At 39.0% G+C, this 17,459-nt stretch overlaps 1 pseudogene; it reads left to right on the top strand.

The window, feature by feature from the left end:
• Positions 1 to 13,362: 13,362 nt before the first annotated feature.
• On the top strand, positions 13,363 to 14,102 carry LOC122112191 (annotated as a pseudogene).
• The last annotated feature ends 3,357 nt before the right edge of the window (positions 14,103 to 17,459 follow it).

Below are 17,459 nucleotides of genomic sequence, written 5' to 3'. Positions count from 1 at the left end.
AAAAGAAGACAGTCCCTAGATGTTTAGAACAGGTTCAGTTTATTTTTTTCTAACATTTTAAATCTCAGATTGGCTCAACCTGCAGACATGGGACTTGTGGATATATAGTAGACTGACTATATTGCATTAGTGACTCTCTCTGCTAAGATCTGTACTTCAGGTACCTATTGCTCTTGTTGTGCTAGCACAGAAGACTCAGAGAAAATGTTGTAAATTCATTGATACTGAATTTTAAAAGTCAGAGTTAAGGTGCAAAAATCCTATTTTAAAAACTAGTGTGAAAGTCTGCATGACAGGCAGAGTGTTTACCTTCCAGTCCTTGCTATGTGAAGATAGTCAAAGCTTGTCAGATGGTACTGAGGGAGAAGGAAAGTATTCTTTGGGTGTGGGGAGGAGCCAGGATTGAAAAGGATTACCCAGACTGGGTAGAGGCAATATTAAATGGCCATCCATTGAAAGCCCCACTGGGAGACAGAAGCAGGAAGCCAAAGGGTATGTGTTAGTGACCCAGGCTACTTGCTCACCTTTAAGTGACAGGTTTTAGGAGCTTCCTTGTATGACCTTCCTGCAGATTGGTAGGATGAACGACTCCCATTGACAGGAACAGCTCATCTCCCGTTGACTTCCCATTTGGAGATCTATTCGGGCCTCACATCTGGTTTAGTCTGTTTGACCACTCTATGAGATCACACATTTCAATGGCCTAGTTTGTTTTTTGTTTTGTTTTTTAACCTTTCAGTATGTAGGTTTAACATAAGGGCCTTGAGCTTGCCAGACTGGAGCTTTACCACTTGAGCTACAGCCCTAGCATTAAAACTACCATTTTTTTTCTTTTCTTTTTCAGTACTAGACATTGAATTTAGAACCTCAAATGTGCAAGGCAAGCACTCTACTACTGAGCTACACCCCAACTCACTAGGCCTCTCTCGAACATGGCACAGGGTATAGTTTGAGTGCTTCAGAAAAGTCTCTGACCTCCTGATTCCTAAGCTTTGGTCAGGGGAGAAGGCAGAGGAGTCCAAACGGAATGGGCTTCTCTCTCCTAATTAGAAACTCAAGCAGTGGTGACCTCTGCCACCAGCCCACAGCCCTCATCTTCTGGAAGAGTGATTGTGGATTTAGTGAGCACAGATACACCTCTAGCTTTAACTTTTCTCATGATCTACACACGTATTACTAGAAAGCCACTGGAAGCCATGCTTTTTCCCACAAGTCCTTCCATTCACCCAGCTTTCTCTCTAAAAGTAATTTTTTCCCCGTTATTGCTAACATGATCCACCCATTTCCTCAAGGCCTCATTGTAAACCTGGTCAATTGCTTGTTATCCCCTCCCCAAGATTGTTTTTCCTTTCCTTTTTAAAACCAGCATATTAATTGTACAAGCATATGTTAATTGCTCATTGTGACGTGTGTGTGTGTGTGTGTGTGTGTGTGTGTATGTGTGTGTGTGTGTGTGTGTGTGTGTGTGTGTGTGTATGCCAGTATTGGGGCTTGGACTCAGGGCCTGAGCACTGTCCCTCAGCTTTTTTGCTCAAAGCTAGCACTCTATCAATTTAGATACATCCCCACTTCTGGATTTTCTTTTTCTTTCCTTTTTTTTTTTCTCTTGTGGTGGTTAATTGGAGATGAAAGACTTTCCTGCCTGGGCTGGCTTCAAACTCTGATTCTCAGATGTCAGATGTCAGGAGGTAGATCCAGGTATGTGAGCTGCTGACACCCAGCATTGTGACATTTAAAATGTACTCCATCAGACTCCACTCTCTCCATCTCTCTATCACTCCCTCTTCTATTTCTTAACACAGTTTCAACAGGTTTCATGGTTCTATTTTTATGTATGATCTAAAGTATTTCAAATGTATTCACCCTCGTTCATTCTCTTGATTGGCCCTACCCCCTACTGCTGGGACCTACCTCCCAATGTAGCCTGTTTTTTTTCCCCCTGTTATTCAGTTTTCATTCTGTCAGTGAACATTCATCAAACATGAGTTTCACCCTGGTAATTCACTTGTGCATTGTAATTTAGTTAGATTAACCTTAGGTATTGATCTTTCTTTCACCGTCTCCTCTATCCCCATTTTCAATCCTTTACAGTGAATTTCCTGATAGTATCTTCATATATAGTTATTTTTCATCTTCCATTGTTCTCTTTCCTTCTCCTGCCCTTTGTCTCTTCAAACAGTGACAGGTGCAGGAATAAGAAGTCAAAGCAGCATCAGAGATCAGAGGAAAGAAAATATGAGAGATGGGAGCCCGTCAGATGTTAACTTATAGATATGCTCATGGTCTTAAAATAGTTAGTTGAACTAATTCATATTTTTGTTGCTTCATCCTGAAGTGTCAGTGTACTACAGTGAGAAGAGCGTGGGATTTGTAATACAAAGTCCCAGCAATCTCTTTTAGTCAAATATCTTTATGTGATAGATAGCACAAATGGCCACAGATTCTTTGTCTCTCTATTCTCTATATACGCCCTTTTGCATATGCATATTTTTCAGCTGTGTCCCTTAGAAACGGAGCTTATATTTCTAACACTTGAATTTGTGCTTGTCACTTGCTTTGTCAATGGACAATTACAATATACTACAAGCAGGAGCTTAAATTGTTTTTCATTGGAACTTTCCTGCTGTATTTGAAACTAAAATCACCATTGAAATAAGCCTGAGCTATTTTGCAACAGGATGGACATGGAGAACTAAGATGCCTCAACCAGCCTTCTGACTGCTAGTCATGTGAGACTCTCTCAGCTAACCATTAGTTGACTGTAAGTATTTCCTGATCCAAGTAGGTATCAGATGAACTGAACTCAACAGAACTGACTCAGTAGGCTGAGTACCTCATGTGGGCTTGCTGGGATGTTCAGGATTTTAGCATTGCAAGTTTTCCATCCTAGGCCTAGGCTCTGATGAAAAAACCTGGTTCTGTCCTGGGCAAATTGAGAGAGTAGATCATTTCATACCCAGATAACCTGCAGAGTGCCAAATTAATTAGATCATTGTTGCAAAGAAATATGTTTTGGTGTGCTTTGTTTCTCAGCAAAAATGAACTGATAGGCAAAACCTCTCTTAGTCTCCTTTTTTGCATCTAGAAATGGAGCAGATACAAATCTAAAATTGTCAGTAGCAGTAATTCAGTTCCCTCTCAAATATGAACTACATCTGTGTTTGATTATTTATATTATGAAAGCTATTTTTTCCCTCTCTCAAGTTTATGGTACCCTAATATTACCAAAGGATCCAGATAGTTCTTTGAGAATACAGTGAAGATTTTCAAGTAAGTAAAAGCATTTTAAAAACCTGAAAAAACAAACATATGCTAATAAAAATGTTAATGAATAAAATATTTCAAGTAATGCCTTTTGATGTATTTTCCTTTCTTTTTTATTTGTTTTTCCTTTGTTTTCTTTTCTAACTCTTTGTTGGAGACTATTCGGATATAGAATAAAGAAGAATAGCATTTATTTAAATTTTAAGTTCACAGTAGCAATTCACAGCTCCACTGCAATTTACTTCAGCTGTGGTATCTTACTCTGGTGTATGTCTAGATCCTGATGTATTTTGTTTAAGCACTGATGAATATTGGTGGCGTGTCTCCTATGTGCAGGTGGAATACACTGCCCTGAAAATGCCACTATTGGAAAATCAGAAAGATCTCTTTTTCATGTATCTTCCACAACAGTTAAGTCAAAGCATTATGGGTGCTGGTGGCTTACATCTGTAATCCTAGTTACTCAGGAGACTGAGATATGAGGATTATGGTTTGAAGCCAGCTTAGGCAGATAAACCTGAGACTCTTATCTCCAACTACACAGCAAAAAGCTGAATATAAAAGTGTGTTTTAGTTCAAGCCCCACTACTTTCATACACACACACACACACACATACTGACACACACACACACAAATATTATGAGGATGCAGAAGTTTATGGACAAGGGAAAACTTATAGCTGGATGGGAAAGTCTTCCCAGAGGAAGTAATGTTTGAAGCAATATTTAAATGATGAATATTCACTAAGGGGAAGAGTAATGGAATTGAGTATGTAGCAAGTTGTATTTTCTAAAGCTGCCTGCAATGATATTTCTGGGCTGTGTGTGTGTGTGTTGTGTGTGTGTGTGTGTGTGTGTGTGTGTGTGTGTGTGTTGGGGCTTGAATTCATGGCTGAGGTATTTTCCTTGAGCTTTTGTGCTCAAGATTAGTGTTCTACCTGTAGAACCACAATTCCACTTCTGGCTTTTTGGAGGTTAATTGGAGATAGGAGTCTCACAGACATTTCTTCCCCGGCTGGCTTCTAACTGTGATTCTTAGATCTTAGCTTCCTGAGTAGTTAGGATCACAGGCATGAGCCAAGTACCTGGCAAGAATATGTGCTCTTTAAGAGACATTCCTAACATTCCCTTATTTTTTAATCTGATTGAGTCTGTGCACAAGTACATATTGAACAAAACAGTCATTTTTTTTATCTGAAATTTGCATTTCACATGTATGTTTTGTATATTTACTTTTTTTTTTGGTCGGTCATGGGGTTTGAACTCTGGGCCTGGGCGCTATCCCTGAGCTCTTTAGCTCAAGGCAAGCACTCTACCACTTGTGCCACAGTGCCACTTCCAGTTTTCTGATGGTTTTTTGGAGATAAGATTCTCACAATCTTTCCTGGCTTTGAACCGTGATCCTCAGATTTCAGCCTCCTGAGTAGCTAGGATTACAGTTGTGAGCTACCGGAGCCCAGCTTGTATATTTGCTTTTTAACATCAACTTCGGACATTCACTAGCCTTAACTTGGGAAATACTGACTATCCTCTTCTACAAGTCAGTATTCAATGGATAATAAAATGTAAGTTCTCACACCAACAAATAACGTGCCTTACTCTATTTTACCATAGAACTGTTAAAATAGGAACTATGATGTTGATTGCTGTTGGGTAGAAATGAGGAAAATAAATTAGGCATGGAACTTTATACTGTTGGAATACAAGTTGGAATTATAAAGATAGAGTTATAACAGTTATGACTGTGAGCTAACAAAAGATGGTGGGAACACAGGGTCTCAAGATCTGGCCCACCATGCATACCAGAGACACATGCTTTGAAGTTCACGTCTCCCTCCCAGAGGCACCGAAGTGAGACAAATCACTCACTGACAATAACACCAGATTCTTCTAGCTTTTGGGTGATTCTTCTCCTTTTCCAGTATCCCATGTCCCTCTGTAAGTACTTCCTTCCACTGCCCAACTTTTCTGGAAGGATCCATTGTAATGTGTGGTTGATAGGCCCTTACAATACATGCTTCTCTGCTAAGGTAGGGAAGCAGAGGCTAGAATAAGTCAGTTATTTCTGATTTACTCATCTTATTTCACTGTAAAGCTATATGTGAGAGGCAATGTATTCAATGTGTTCATTTGTGAACAACATAAGCAGAGACCTCAAAATGATTGGTAATCTCAAAATATGAATAAAATGTAAAGATCCGTCTACTTGGAACATCTTAGGAACTTTAATCAGTTCCTCCCCCTTGCAAGTTTCCTAAAAGAAAGAGCCCCTCCATCTTATTTAACTAAATGCTTCCTTGATGCCTTGTGGTGATTGTGTAGATTGTGGCTGATCTTTTTGTTTCTCTCCCAATTTACATATTAGGTGATACGATGTGGTCAATAATGCTAAAAAATATAGATTTAGACATTTCAATTCAAGTTCCTAGCTCATCAAGTCCTGGATGTTTGACACTGAGCAAGTTTCTAAACTTCACTGGTCTCTGTTTCCTCCTGACTGATGGCATGACTCCAAATTCTTGGGATTCTTCTGAGGATCAAAAGAGACAGAACACAGAGAATGATTTCCACATTATATAACACAATTCAAGTTTTCTTTTCTGTAGTCTACATTCTTGTCCCTTGTCTATTTATCCTCTCTAATCCTTATTGACCTTTGGGTTTACCATTGGTTGGTACAAATGCCTGCTCATTGTTCTCACTGCCTTCTGGGCCGTGTGGCATGTACCGATGTGTGTGAGCACAATCCATGAGGACTCTGATGTGCACCTTTGTGATGCCTCTTGGAGTTGTGCACTTTGCATCCTGAGTGGTCAAAGGTGGGTCTATTGATGTTAAAAGCATTATAAGAAAAGGAGAGAAACAGAATAGAAAATTAGACCCAGGAAGGAACTTCTCAACAAAGGCTAGAGTCACTTTTTTTTTTGTAGGACCTGTTTCCAAACCAAGGTACCTTGGTCACAACATTAGAATTCTTAGCCTGTTTGAACCTCTGCACTTCATACCACAAAGAATGTCAGTGTTTGTTACTGCTGGGTGGTGTTTGGTTGTATTTTCTTTTTGGGGGGGGGTGGGGGAGGTCCAGTCGTGGGGCCTGAACTCAGCCTGGGCGCTGTCCCTCAGCTCTTCAGCTCAAGGCTAGCGCTCTACCACTTGAGCCACAGCGCCACTTCCGGCTTTTTTCTTTTTGCTTATGTGGTGCTGAGGAATCGAACCCAGGGCCTCAGGCATGCAAGGCAAGTGCTCTACCACTGAGCCACCTTCCAAGCCCCTGGTTGTATTTTCTTAGCGCTTCCATCTCAGAGTTGTGACTGAAAGTCATGCACTTGGGACCCTGAGCACAGAGACAGGTCCTGAGGGATAAGAACATGAAGGAGGCAGTTCATCTGGTTCTCTGAAAGTTCTTATAGCTAGGTTACTTCTTTCCACTAATTATTGAGTTTTGGCTGACTGCTCTTGTCAACTGTGGTTGTTTCTGTGCAACATTTAAAATCGCATCTTGAAGAATATTTAGATTTCATGCCCCAGCTTCTTGTTGCAAGTGAAAGGGGGCAGAAAAGAAGGGAGAAAGGAGGAGAAAGGAGAAATAAAGAATTTAAATTAGAGATATCCCCCTGACATGTTTTCATCTTCAAGCCTATTATCACCAAATTAGTTATTTGTTAATGGGTTTGGAAGTCAATCAAGAACTGAACAGAAGCTTTCATAAAGATGGTTAGGGATGCAGTTTTCTTCTGTTGGAAAGTCATGGAACCCTCTATTTTGGTTTTGTTGAAGCTTGGACAAAGGTCCAGGAGGTCACCAAAGGAAGTTTCCTGGCCTGAGACAGAGTTAATAATAACAGCTCATATGTATGCACATTCTTCATCTCTTCTGTGTCACAAAATCAGAAAAGCAACAGGGAAGCATTGACTCCAAAGGGGCATTTCTAAATAAATGAGGTTTCTTTAGATGGTGCAAGTTTATAATTGCTTATTTTTTTTCTTCAAACTTCTCATGCCATCATTTAGTAGACACAGAGATCTTCCTGAGTCTCTGGCTCCATTGTGTGTGAAATAGTAACTAATGAAGACAGTCAGAGGGGCTTTTAGTGACCCACCAGTGCAGGGCATGTTTTAACTTGCCAGCTAAATGCATAACAGTAGCTGTTTGGAACAAATGAAGAGAGCATATACTACAAGCTGGCATTTGTGTGACCTTCAACATCTCAGTGATCTATGGTTCCTTTGAATGTAACTGAACCATAACCAAGAGGAATGAATCTGTCCTCTGTCTTTAACCTAGCATACTCTTTTTTTAAATAAGTTTTTTTTTAATTGGGAAAATACTGTACAGAGGGGTTATAGTTACATGAGCAAGGTAATGAGTACATTTCTTTTTTTTTTTTTTTTTGGGTCCAGTCATGGGGCCTGAACTCTGGGCCTGGGCGCTGTCCCTCAGCTCTTCAGCTCAAGGCTAGCGCTCTACCACTTGAGCCACACTGCCACTTCTGGCTTTTTTTTTCTTTTTGCTTATGTGGTACTGAGGAATCGAACCCAGGGCCTCTGGCATGTAAGGCATGTGCTCTACCACTGAGCCACCTTCCCAGCCCCATGAGTACATTTCTTATCAAGCACTGTTGCCTCCTCCTTTGTTTCCCCTTCCCATCCCTTCCCATCTCCCCGCTCCCTCCTCATCCCCCCAAAGTTGTAAAGTTCGTTTTTTGACATAACGTCTTGTACATCTCATTGTTGCAATGGGTCAACCTGTATCCCTATTTAAGCAATTTGTTTTTTCACTTCCCCTCCCCAAATTATACCAACATCAAATACAGTGAAAACTGGGGTTATACCGTGGGGGAGGGACATACAAAGTAACAAAGAAATCATCTTATAAATATGTTAGAAACAATAGCAAGAAAGGAAAACAATTTGAGCCTTATCTTGGGGTTCATTTTGCTTAACTTCATTTTATCTGGTCATATGTATATAGCTTTTGACCTTTTCTGCTTGTCCCAGACATATACTAGTTATTGCAAATAAGGGAAACCATGGGACCTATGTTTCTAGCATACTTTTAAAGACATTATCTTACCTAATTCCTTAAGAATAAGCACTCCTGACAGTAAGAACTTGCAAAAGGACGACAGAATGGAAGAGTTGGAATGCATTTTGCCAAAGGGAAATTTACCATCTGCCTGTCTTCATGAATCACATATGCTGAGAATAATATTTTAGAAGATACTGACAACAAGATGCAGTAATTTGTAAATGAAGATTACCGATGCTGCCCTTTTTAGAGCAATCTGGGGAATAAATCAGGACAGCAATCTATAGGATTATAAGTCAAAGACTTGGAATAGGAGATAATAAACTGTATTATTGGATTTTTGTAATTGTAACCCAGATAGCAAATCTTTGAAGTGTAATCACTTGGATTCAAATTCCACAGTTCCCAGATGCACCTTCTCTGAGAAAGGTAGAATAAGAAAATTTATTTAATAAGCCAAGACTACAATGAGTCTTATTTGCAAACATAGTCAGACATGCAATTAAAGATCACTGAAACATGCCATTGACTAGTCTGACTTCCCCATAGCACAAATCAGAAGTTGCCCTGAGTGGAAGACTTCAAATTTCCATGTGTATTAAAATGAAAGTCACGATCTTAACTCTTGGGAGAAAAAGAAACAAAGCATAATTGTAAAATTGAAGCAATTTAAGTCCTAAACTTGGGAACAACCAAGACGTTTTAGCAGTGTTCTCATAATATCCTTATTTTATTATATCAGAAGTTAACATGAAGTCAGAATGCAGTCATCAGAGATTAGAATGAAGACTAGTCATTGTTAATGAAAATTAGGAAATAAGTATCCTCTCATGAGTTAACTTTTGAAAGGATAGTAAAGAAAATGAAAACTTATTTACAAAGTGACAGGCACCTTTTATATTACAAATCAGATGACTTAAGCCTGTCTATGGACTGATAAATCAAATTGAAATGATTTTCTGTCTGTGCTAGTACTGATACTGCTATACTTTCTAGTGTAAAGAGTCCTTGTAATACTAAGTTTCTGTTACTATAACAAATATCTGATACCAAATTATAGAAAGAAAAGTTTTATTTCATGCTTACAAGGTAAGCATTCTACCAATTGAGCTGTGCTTGTATCCCCAAACTACAGCAATCTTAAAAGACAATTTTCTCCCAGATGCCCCTCAGTAGATGAATGGATCAAGAAAATGTGGTATATATACACAATGGAATTCTATGACTCCATCAGAAAGAATGACATTGCCCCATGTGTTAGGAAATGGAAAAAATTGGAAAAAATTATATTAAGTGAAGTAAACCAGGCACAAAGAAACATAGGTCCTATGGTTTCCCTTATTTGCAATATGTCTGAGTCAAGCAGAAAAGGTCAGATAAGTTGATGTTAGGGAAATGAACCCTAAGATATGTATTCAAATGCTTTTTTTTCTTTCATGCGATTGTTTCTAACACATTTATAAGATTATTTCTTTGTTGTTTTGTATGTCCCTCCCCCACGGTATAACCCCTGCTTTCACTGTATTTGAGGTAGGTATAATTTGTGGAGGGGAAGGGGAAAAACAAATCGTTTAAATAGGGATACAGGTGGACCCATTGCAACAATGAGATGTACAAGTCGTTATGTCAAAAACGAACTTTACAACTTTGGTGAGGGGGGGAGGAGGATTGGGTGGGGGAACGGGGGGGGGGGGAGGATGGGAAGGGATGGGAAGGGGAAACAAAGGAGGAGGCTACAATGCTTGATAAGAAATGTACTCATTATCTTGCCCATGTAATTGTAACCCTTCTGTACAGTATTTTCACAATTGAAAAAAGACAGTTTTCTAGAGTTAGGTATGTATTACATGAAAGTCAAGCCTTGGGGATCATGATATTCCTATTTTCTACAATAAAAAGTGCATATCTTCACCTCTGAAAACCCAAAGGAAGTCTTCTGCAAAGGACTACATGTAAATTCAGACAGGATTTGTGTATGTTTGTTCCATATTCTGTAAGTCTGAGTTTAAAATAAAATAGTAGCATATTCTGTATATTTATCTCTTGGGTCTGGCAAGGATAAGCTTCACAGCTTTGTAATTATCAGTATAATATATGGTAGAATATATGCTTATATGTAGTCCTCTGCTATCTATAATTATAATTTCTGTCTAAAGGTATCATTTGCATGATAATTGAAAGTTGGAGGGGTCATGTATTTTCTTAGTCCTTCTTGAGGTATAATCTCAAATGCTAAACAAAGAACATCCTCCTTTAACTTTACTTTCTTGCCATCTTTGACTTTAAGAAGAAATGATATCTAATAACATGTGGATGCAGAACTGGATTAGTGTAAATTTGAAGTAGTTAGAAATTCTAAAAGGTGCTAAAGTGCCTTTGGATGAGTTTTGCTTTTTTTCTGAGATTTAAGAAGTACTAGATAAATATCTTGGAAGCTTCCAGGAAAGTAAAAGTCTAGGGAGAGTATTGTTGGCAGAAATAGTATAGCTTTATATTATTGAGATTAAAATTTCACAAGAAGAATTTTATCAAGAGAAAAAATAAAGGCATACAAACTGGAAAAGAGGAAGCCAATTTGTCACTATTGTACAAGGTGGGAGCTTCCATATAGAAAATTCCAAAGACTCGATTTGGTGAGTAGCTCAAATGATAGGAGTGCTTGCTTACAAAGCAAGCCCAGAGCCCTGAGCTCAAACCCTAGTATTAAAAAAAAAGACAACCTGAAGATGCCACCGAAAGCTATTAGAACTAATAAATAAATTCAGTTTCAGGATCCAAAACAAACATACAAAATGCTTGCTATATGCAAATATCAAATTTTACAAAAGAGAAATAGAGAAAGCAATCCCATTCACAATAGCTGCAAACAAAATAAACAACACAATGCTACAAAACAATAAAGTTAACCAGAGGTGATTGATCTCTGCAAAGAAAATTGTAAAACACTGATGAGAGAAAGAGCACACACACACACACACACAGCTGCATATACACACATGCACGTGCACACACACTCAGAGCAAAACATACTGTGTTCATGGATTGAAAGAACTAGTGTTGTGCAAATGCTTCTATTACCCAAAGCGGTCTACAGATGCAATGTAATCTTTATCAAAGTACCAACGATATTCTTTATTGAACAACAAAAAAATGATCCTAAAACTTGTATGAAATCTCCAAATACTACAAATAGCTAAGGCCATATTGAGCAAAAACTACAAGGTAGAAGGGATTACGCTTCATAATAAACTACAGAGCTGTGGTAATCAAAATAGCATGCTATTGTCATTAAAACACACATGTAGAACAATGGAAAAGAAAAGAGAAAATATAAACATACATCTGATAAGGGGTTAGTTTCCAAAATATATAAGAAACTCAGAATAAAAGCAAACCTCAAAAGCAAAGAAACAAAACACTCTGACATAAAAAAGCTGTAGCTACTCAGTAAGCTGAGATCTGAGGATGGCAGTTTGAAGGCAGCCCAGAGAGAGAAGTTCATGAGACTCTTATTTCCAGTTAACTGCCAAAAAGCTGGAAGTGGTACTGTCACTCATGTGGTAAAATACCTTGAATGAAAAAGTTAAGGGACAGTGCCCTTAGCTTTCAGCCCCTGTGTGCTTAAGAGCTCTCTCTCTCTCTCTCTCTCTCTCTCTCTCTCTCTCTCTCTCTCTCCCTCTCTCACACGCACACACACACTCATACACATGCACACACATACACACACACTAACAGACATAATGTGTAAGAGCTGTGTCTTACACATTTCCTCTTCTACAATTATAGGTACTGGGTTGGCTGAGGTAGAAGATTGCTTGAGTCCAAGAATTTGAGAAAGCCTGAGCAACTAGTATAACTTTGTCTCAAGACAAAACAACACAAGAAACATTAGAAAAACAAAGGGTCAGGGAGTAATGACTTACACTGATTCTTCTCAAAAAACAACATTAAAATAGTCAACAGGTTGGCCTGGCACCGGATCTGCCTGGGCAGAAAAGTCCACGAGACTCTTATCTCCAATTAACCAAAGGGGAGAGTGCTAGCTTTGAGCACGAAAGCTCAGGGACAGTGCCTGAGTCTTCAGGACCAGCACAAAAGAAATGTATATTGTTTACAAAAATGTCTTAATGCTAATAATAATGAATGAAATGCAAATTCATGCATCACAGTTTACTATTAATCTCCTGCTACATTGGAAAAACCTTTTTTTTTTAAAATGAGGCCTAGTCTCAATATGTAGCTCAGATTGGCTTGAACTCACAATTTTCTACTTCACTCTCTGTAGTGTTAAGATTATAGGTATGTGCCACCATTTCTGGCACCAAAAGATTGTTTTTTAATGAAATGATACTTTGTGTTGGTATTCTGTGGTAGCAATGGTAATTGGTTTAAATAAGTCTCTGGAGAACAATTTGACAATATATTATACATTTAGATCAAGTCACTTCTAGTGATGCAGATTGAGATAATGATCAGAGATACACATGCAGGTTTGTAAGCAATGATAATTTTTGCATTTCTTGCTCATTCTGTGTGGATAGTGGCAGTGTAAGGTAGGCTATTGCTGTGGTTTGGATGTAGTTAATTGTGTGGTTATGTTCCTTTTGGGTCCACTGTGAGTAAGGATTTACTCTCCAGGGTGGCACTTTGGGAGAAAGTGGAACTATTGGGAGGGAGTCTTGGTGTGGGTTCTTATGTCATTAGAGGTATGTTCTGGCAAGCATCTGTAGGCACCAGTCTCTAAATCTCTGTCAGATGTGACTTTCTGCCATGATGTGAATATATTGGGGATGGCTTTCACCCAAACTGAGCTGATGTGGTACATTGCTATATTTCTGTCCATCCTTGTCCCTGTCCCTCTCCTCTCACTTTTGTGCTATTATTGTCATAAAGCATTTGACATACATATATACATACATATATATATATATATATATATATATATATATATATAACAGGCATTCACTCTTACAGTTCTTGCTTTGTGTAATCTTCAGGTTTAAAAGTATTAATAGAACAGAAGAGTACACACAAAAGTATACATAATTTACTTCTTTTCCACCTGGAACCATGGAGGGTATTGAAGAGAATAAAAAGAAGGTTCTTGCTGTGCCAGACACCCTTAAGAGAAAGAAGGAATTTTGCTGAGCTGAAAATAAGGTGCCTGAGAAAGAAAGGTGCCCAGAAGAGGTTTTGAAAGACAAGGAGAAAGTTCATCTATGAAAAAGCTAGGCATTATCACAAGGAATACAGGCAATGTACAGAACTGAGATCCAAATGGCTAGAATGGCTACAAAAGTGGGCAGTTTCTATGTACCTGCAGTACTTAAATTGGCATTTGTCATCAGAATCAGAGGTATCAGTGGTGTGAATCCAAAGGTCTGTAAGGCTTTGCAGTTTCTTTGCCTTTGCCAGATCTTCAATGGCACCTTCGTTAAGTTCAATAAGGCTTAAAATAAGATGCTGAGATTGTGGAACCATATATTGCATGGGGGTACCCAAACCTGAAGTCAGTAAATGAGCTCATCTATAAGCATGGTTATGACAAAATCAGTAAGAAGCAAATTGCCTTAACTGATAGTACTTTGGTTGCTCGATCTCTTGGTAAATATGGCATCATCTGTATAGAGGATCTGTTTAATGAGATCTATACTGTTGAAAAACACTTCAAGGAAGCAAGTAACTGCCTGTGGCCCTTCAAGTTATCTTCTCCACGAGGTGGCATGAAGAAGACCACTCACTTTGTAGAAGGTTGAGATGCTGGCATCAGGGAGGGACAGGTCAGTAGGCTTCTTAGGAAGATGAACTGAGGTGTCTGTCATGCTATTTTTGTAACTGGATCTGTTAATAAATAGTGATGCTAGCAAAAAAAAGCATACATACTTTAAAAATATAAACCCACTTATCAACCACTTTTGGTCCTCTTTGTCATTATTCTGTGTGGGTTTTTGTGTATGTATGTGATTGTGTGCCAGTCCTGGGACTTGAACTCATGGCCTGGATATTGTACTTGAACTTTTTGTTCAAGGATAGGACTACCACTTGAGCCATAGCTCACTTCCAGATTTTTTGGTGATTAATTGGAGAAAGAGTCGCATAGGTTTTATTGTCCTAACTAGCTTTGAACCTCGATCATCAGATCTCAGCCTCCTGAGTAGCTAGGATTACAGGTGTGATCTACTAGTGCCTGGCCTCTTTGGCATTATTTTGTTTCAGTCTGAGGGTCTTTCTCTAGTATTCCTTTTAGAGAAGATTGATTGCCAATGACTTCTCTTAGATTTTACTTCTAGAATTATTCAGATGATCCCTATTGTTTTCATTTTTAAGTTCATTCTGTTTCTTGTATCTTTTTTAAACTCTTGACTATCCCTTTGTTTTTACAATAGTTAGCTGTTAAATGTCCCCCACAGATCTGTGTGGGAACCTCTTGATCTCTGTGATAGCACTGCTGAGAGGTAAGGGAGCCTCAGGTGAGGGCTTGTGGAAAATCCTTAGGCCATAGAGAGTGTGTACTTGAGGATTTTGGGACCTCAGACTCTTGCTCTTGCTTTCTGGAGCATGAGGTGATCAGTTTGCTCTGCTATTTATTCCCACCATGATATGCTAGCTTGCCAGAAACCTAAGGAGATGGGGTCACTTGATCATGGCCTAGAATGTCTGGAACTGTGAACCAAAAACCAAAACACGAAAAATCTTTTCTCTTTACTAATTAATTATTACAAGTATTTTATTTATGGAATTATGAAACTGATCAATACAGTTCATTTTTCCAGTTTGAGATTGACCATTCCTTAATTTATTGACATAATATTTTCCTTCAATTTTTGTGAATGTATTTATAACAGCTACCTTGAAGTATTTGTCTGATGATACCAGAAATTGAATCCATTAGAGTCATATGTATTGACAACTCTTCTTTTCTTCGCCCATACACCTGTATGTAGTCCACACTATCCTGATTCTTTTCATGTCTAGCAAACTTGTTTGAAAGTAGAAACTTTGCATAATAAGTCATAGCTACTCTATGTTTTGTTTTGTTTAATGGGGAGGAGGAGGACTGTGGTGGTTATTTTTAGTAATGTAACTGTATTTAAATGGGAGACTGTGTCCCTCCTAACTGCCCATCTGCTTATGCCTTTTAGTGTTCCTATTCTCTTTTTTAGCCTGGCTTCCTAGAATGGTGCCCAAATAATTTAATAGTCACTGGTTATGGGAAGCCCATAAAGCTTCTATCCTAGCTGGGCACCAGGCTCGTGCCTGTAATCCTAGCTACTCAGGAGGCTGAGATCTGAGGATCATGGTTCAAAGCCAGCTGGGGCAGGAAAGTCTGTGAGACTCTTATGTCCAATAAACCACTAGAAAACCGGGATTTGCGCTGTGGCTCAAGTGGTAGAGCGCTTGCCTTGAGCAGAAGAGTGCAAGGACAGCGCCCAGGCCCAGTGTTCAAGCCCCAAAACCGACAAAAAAAAAAAAAAAAAGCTTCTGGCCTGTGCTTCTATTCTGTCATTGAGTGGACTCAGGACAACTTCCAAACTTCCATTCAGTTCTAAGTACCCCTTTGCTTGCATTTTGCCAGTTGCTCCCAAGTCTTTTCAAGTATAGAGAGATCTAGTGATCCTAACAATAGTAATTCAGCCCTCCTTTCATCCATTCCTATATCTTTAAGTGTTAACCTTTATATTTAGTAATAGAATTTTGTGCTTCTATTCATTTTGCACATAGTCTCCTATAACCTTCAGTCTCTGAGACTTTGACCTTATTTGGAAATAGGGAAGGAGCAGATGTAATAGAGTGAGATGAGGTTATACTGGAGGTTATACTGGAGTAAGCTGGGTTAATAAGCCAAGAGGTCTGTATCACTATCAGAAAGCAATCTATTGAAGACATAGAGGCCTGCAGCAAGAATGTCATGGGAATGCTAGTTTGAAGAAGGATTGGAGTTGCATATACACACCAAGGAGCACCTCAAATTATTCAGAGCTGGGAAGAGGCAAAGGAGGAAATCCCCTATAGGTTTCAAAGGGATTATACCTGTTGATACCTTAATTTGGAGTATATACTCTCCAGAACTGTGACACAAAACATCTCAGCTGTCTGAAGCCACTTACATAAGGCAATTAATTTGCTTAGGAACCACATACAATAACCTTGATCAATTTAATTTTTAACAGTCTATTTTTATTTTCATGCTTAAAATAGGAAAAAAACAGTTCTACCTACCTTACTGGGTATGAGGTAACCAATGTAGTCATGAATATGTTCTCTCTCCTACCAGAACTGTGTGGTTAGTGATTATAAAAACTGACATGAGGGGCTGGGAAGGTGGCTCGGTGGTAGAGCGCTTGCCTTGCATGCATGAGGTCCTGGGTTCGATTCCTCAGCACCACAGAAGCAAAAAGAAAAAAGCCGGAAGTGGCGCTGTGGCTCAAGTGGTAGAGTGCTAGCCTTGAGCTGAAGAGCTGAGGGACAGTGCCCACTGTCCCTCACACAATATTGATAAAAAATAAAAAATAAAAAATAATTGATCCATGTCCAATGATCACATGAGACAGGATACCATTCAGTTGGTGATTGGTTTCATTCTCTGTCCATCTTTTCTTCAACCTAAGGAGGGTAAAGAAGCTGCTCAGTTTGGGAGGAGTGGCAGAAAAACAGGCCTTTTAAACCAGGTGCCTATGGCTTGTGCTTGTAATCTTAGCTAGCCAGAAGGCTTAGATCAGAATTACTATAGGAAATTGACTTTGGCAGGAAACTAAGGAGACTCTTATCTCCAATAATCTACTAAAAAGTCTGTAGTGGAGCTGTGGCTCAAATGGTAGGGGGCTAGCCTTGAACAAAAATGTTCAGGGACAGTGCCTAGGCTTCAAGTTCAAGCACCAGTGCCCCAGTATCAGCACAAGAAAAAAGAAAAAGAGACCTCTTGTCTATCTTCAGTATTTTTCTTGCCCACTCTTTTCAATCACATAAATGAATTTGGTAGCAGCCATTAGGAGGATTCTTAGAGTGCTGCCTGAGCTCTGGAAGTCCCAAGGGACAACAATAGCCAGGAGAGTTCTCATTGATATCTGGCAGATCAAACACTCAATACCGTATTATTGACATCACATTACAGCTGAGACCAGAACAGTACCCACTTGGGCTGTTTGTCCTTTAGAAGTCTATACTGG

This window comes from Dipodomys spectabilis, unplaced genomic scaffold (assembly GCF_019054845.1).
Source record: "Dipodomys spectabilis isolate Male_0828 unplaced genomic scaffold, ASM1905484v1 ptg000092l, whole genome shotgun sequence".
Classification (NCBI taxonomy): Eukaryota; Metazoa; Chordata; class Mammalia; order Rodentia; family Heteromyidae; genus Dipodomys; species Dipodomys spectabilis.
This window is presented reverse-complemented; position numbering and strand designations above follow the sequence as displayed.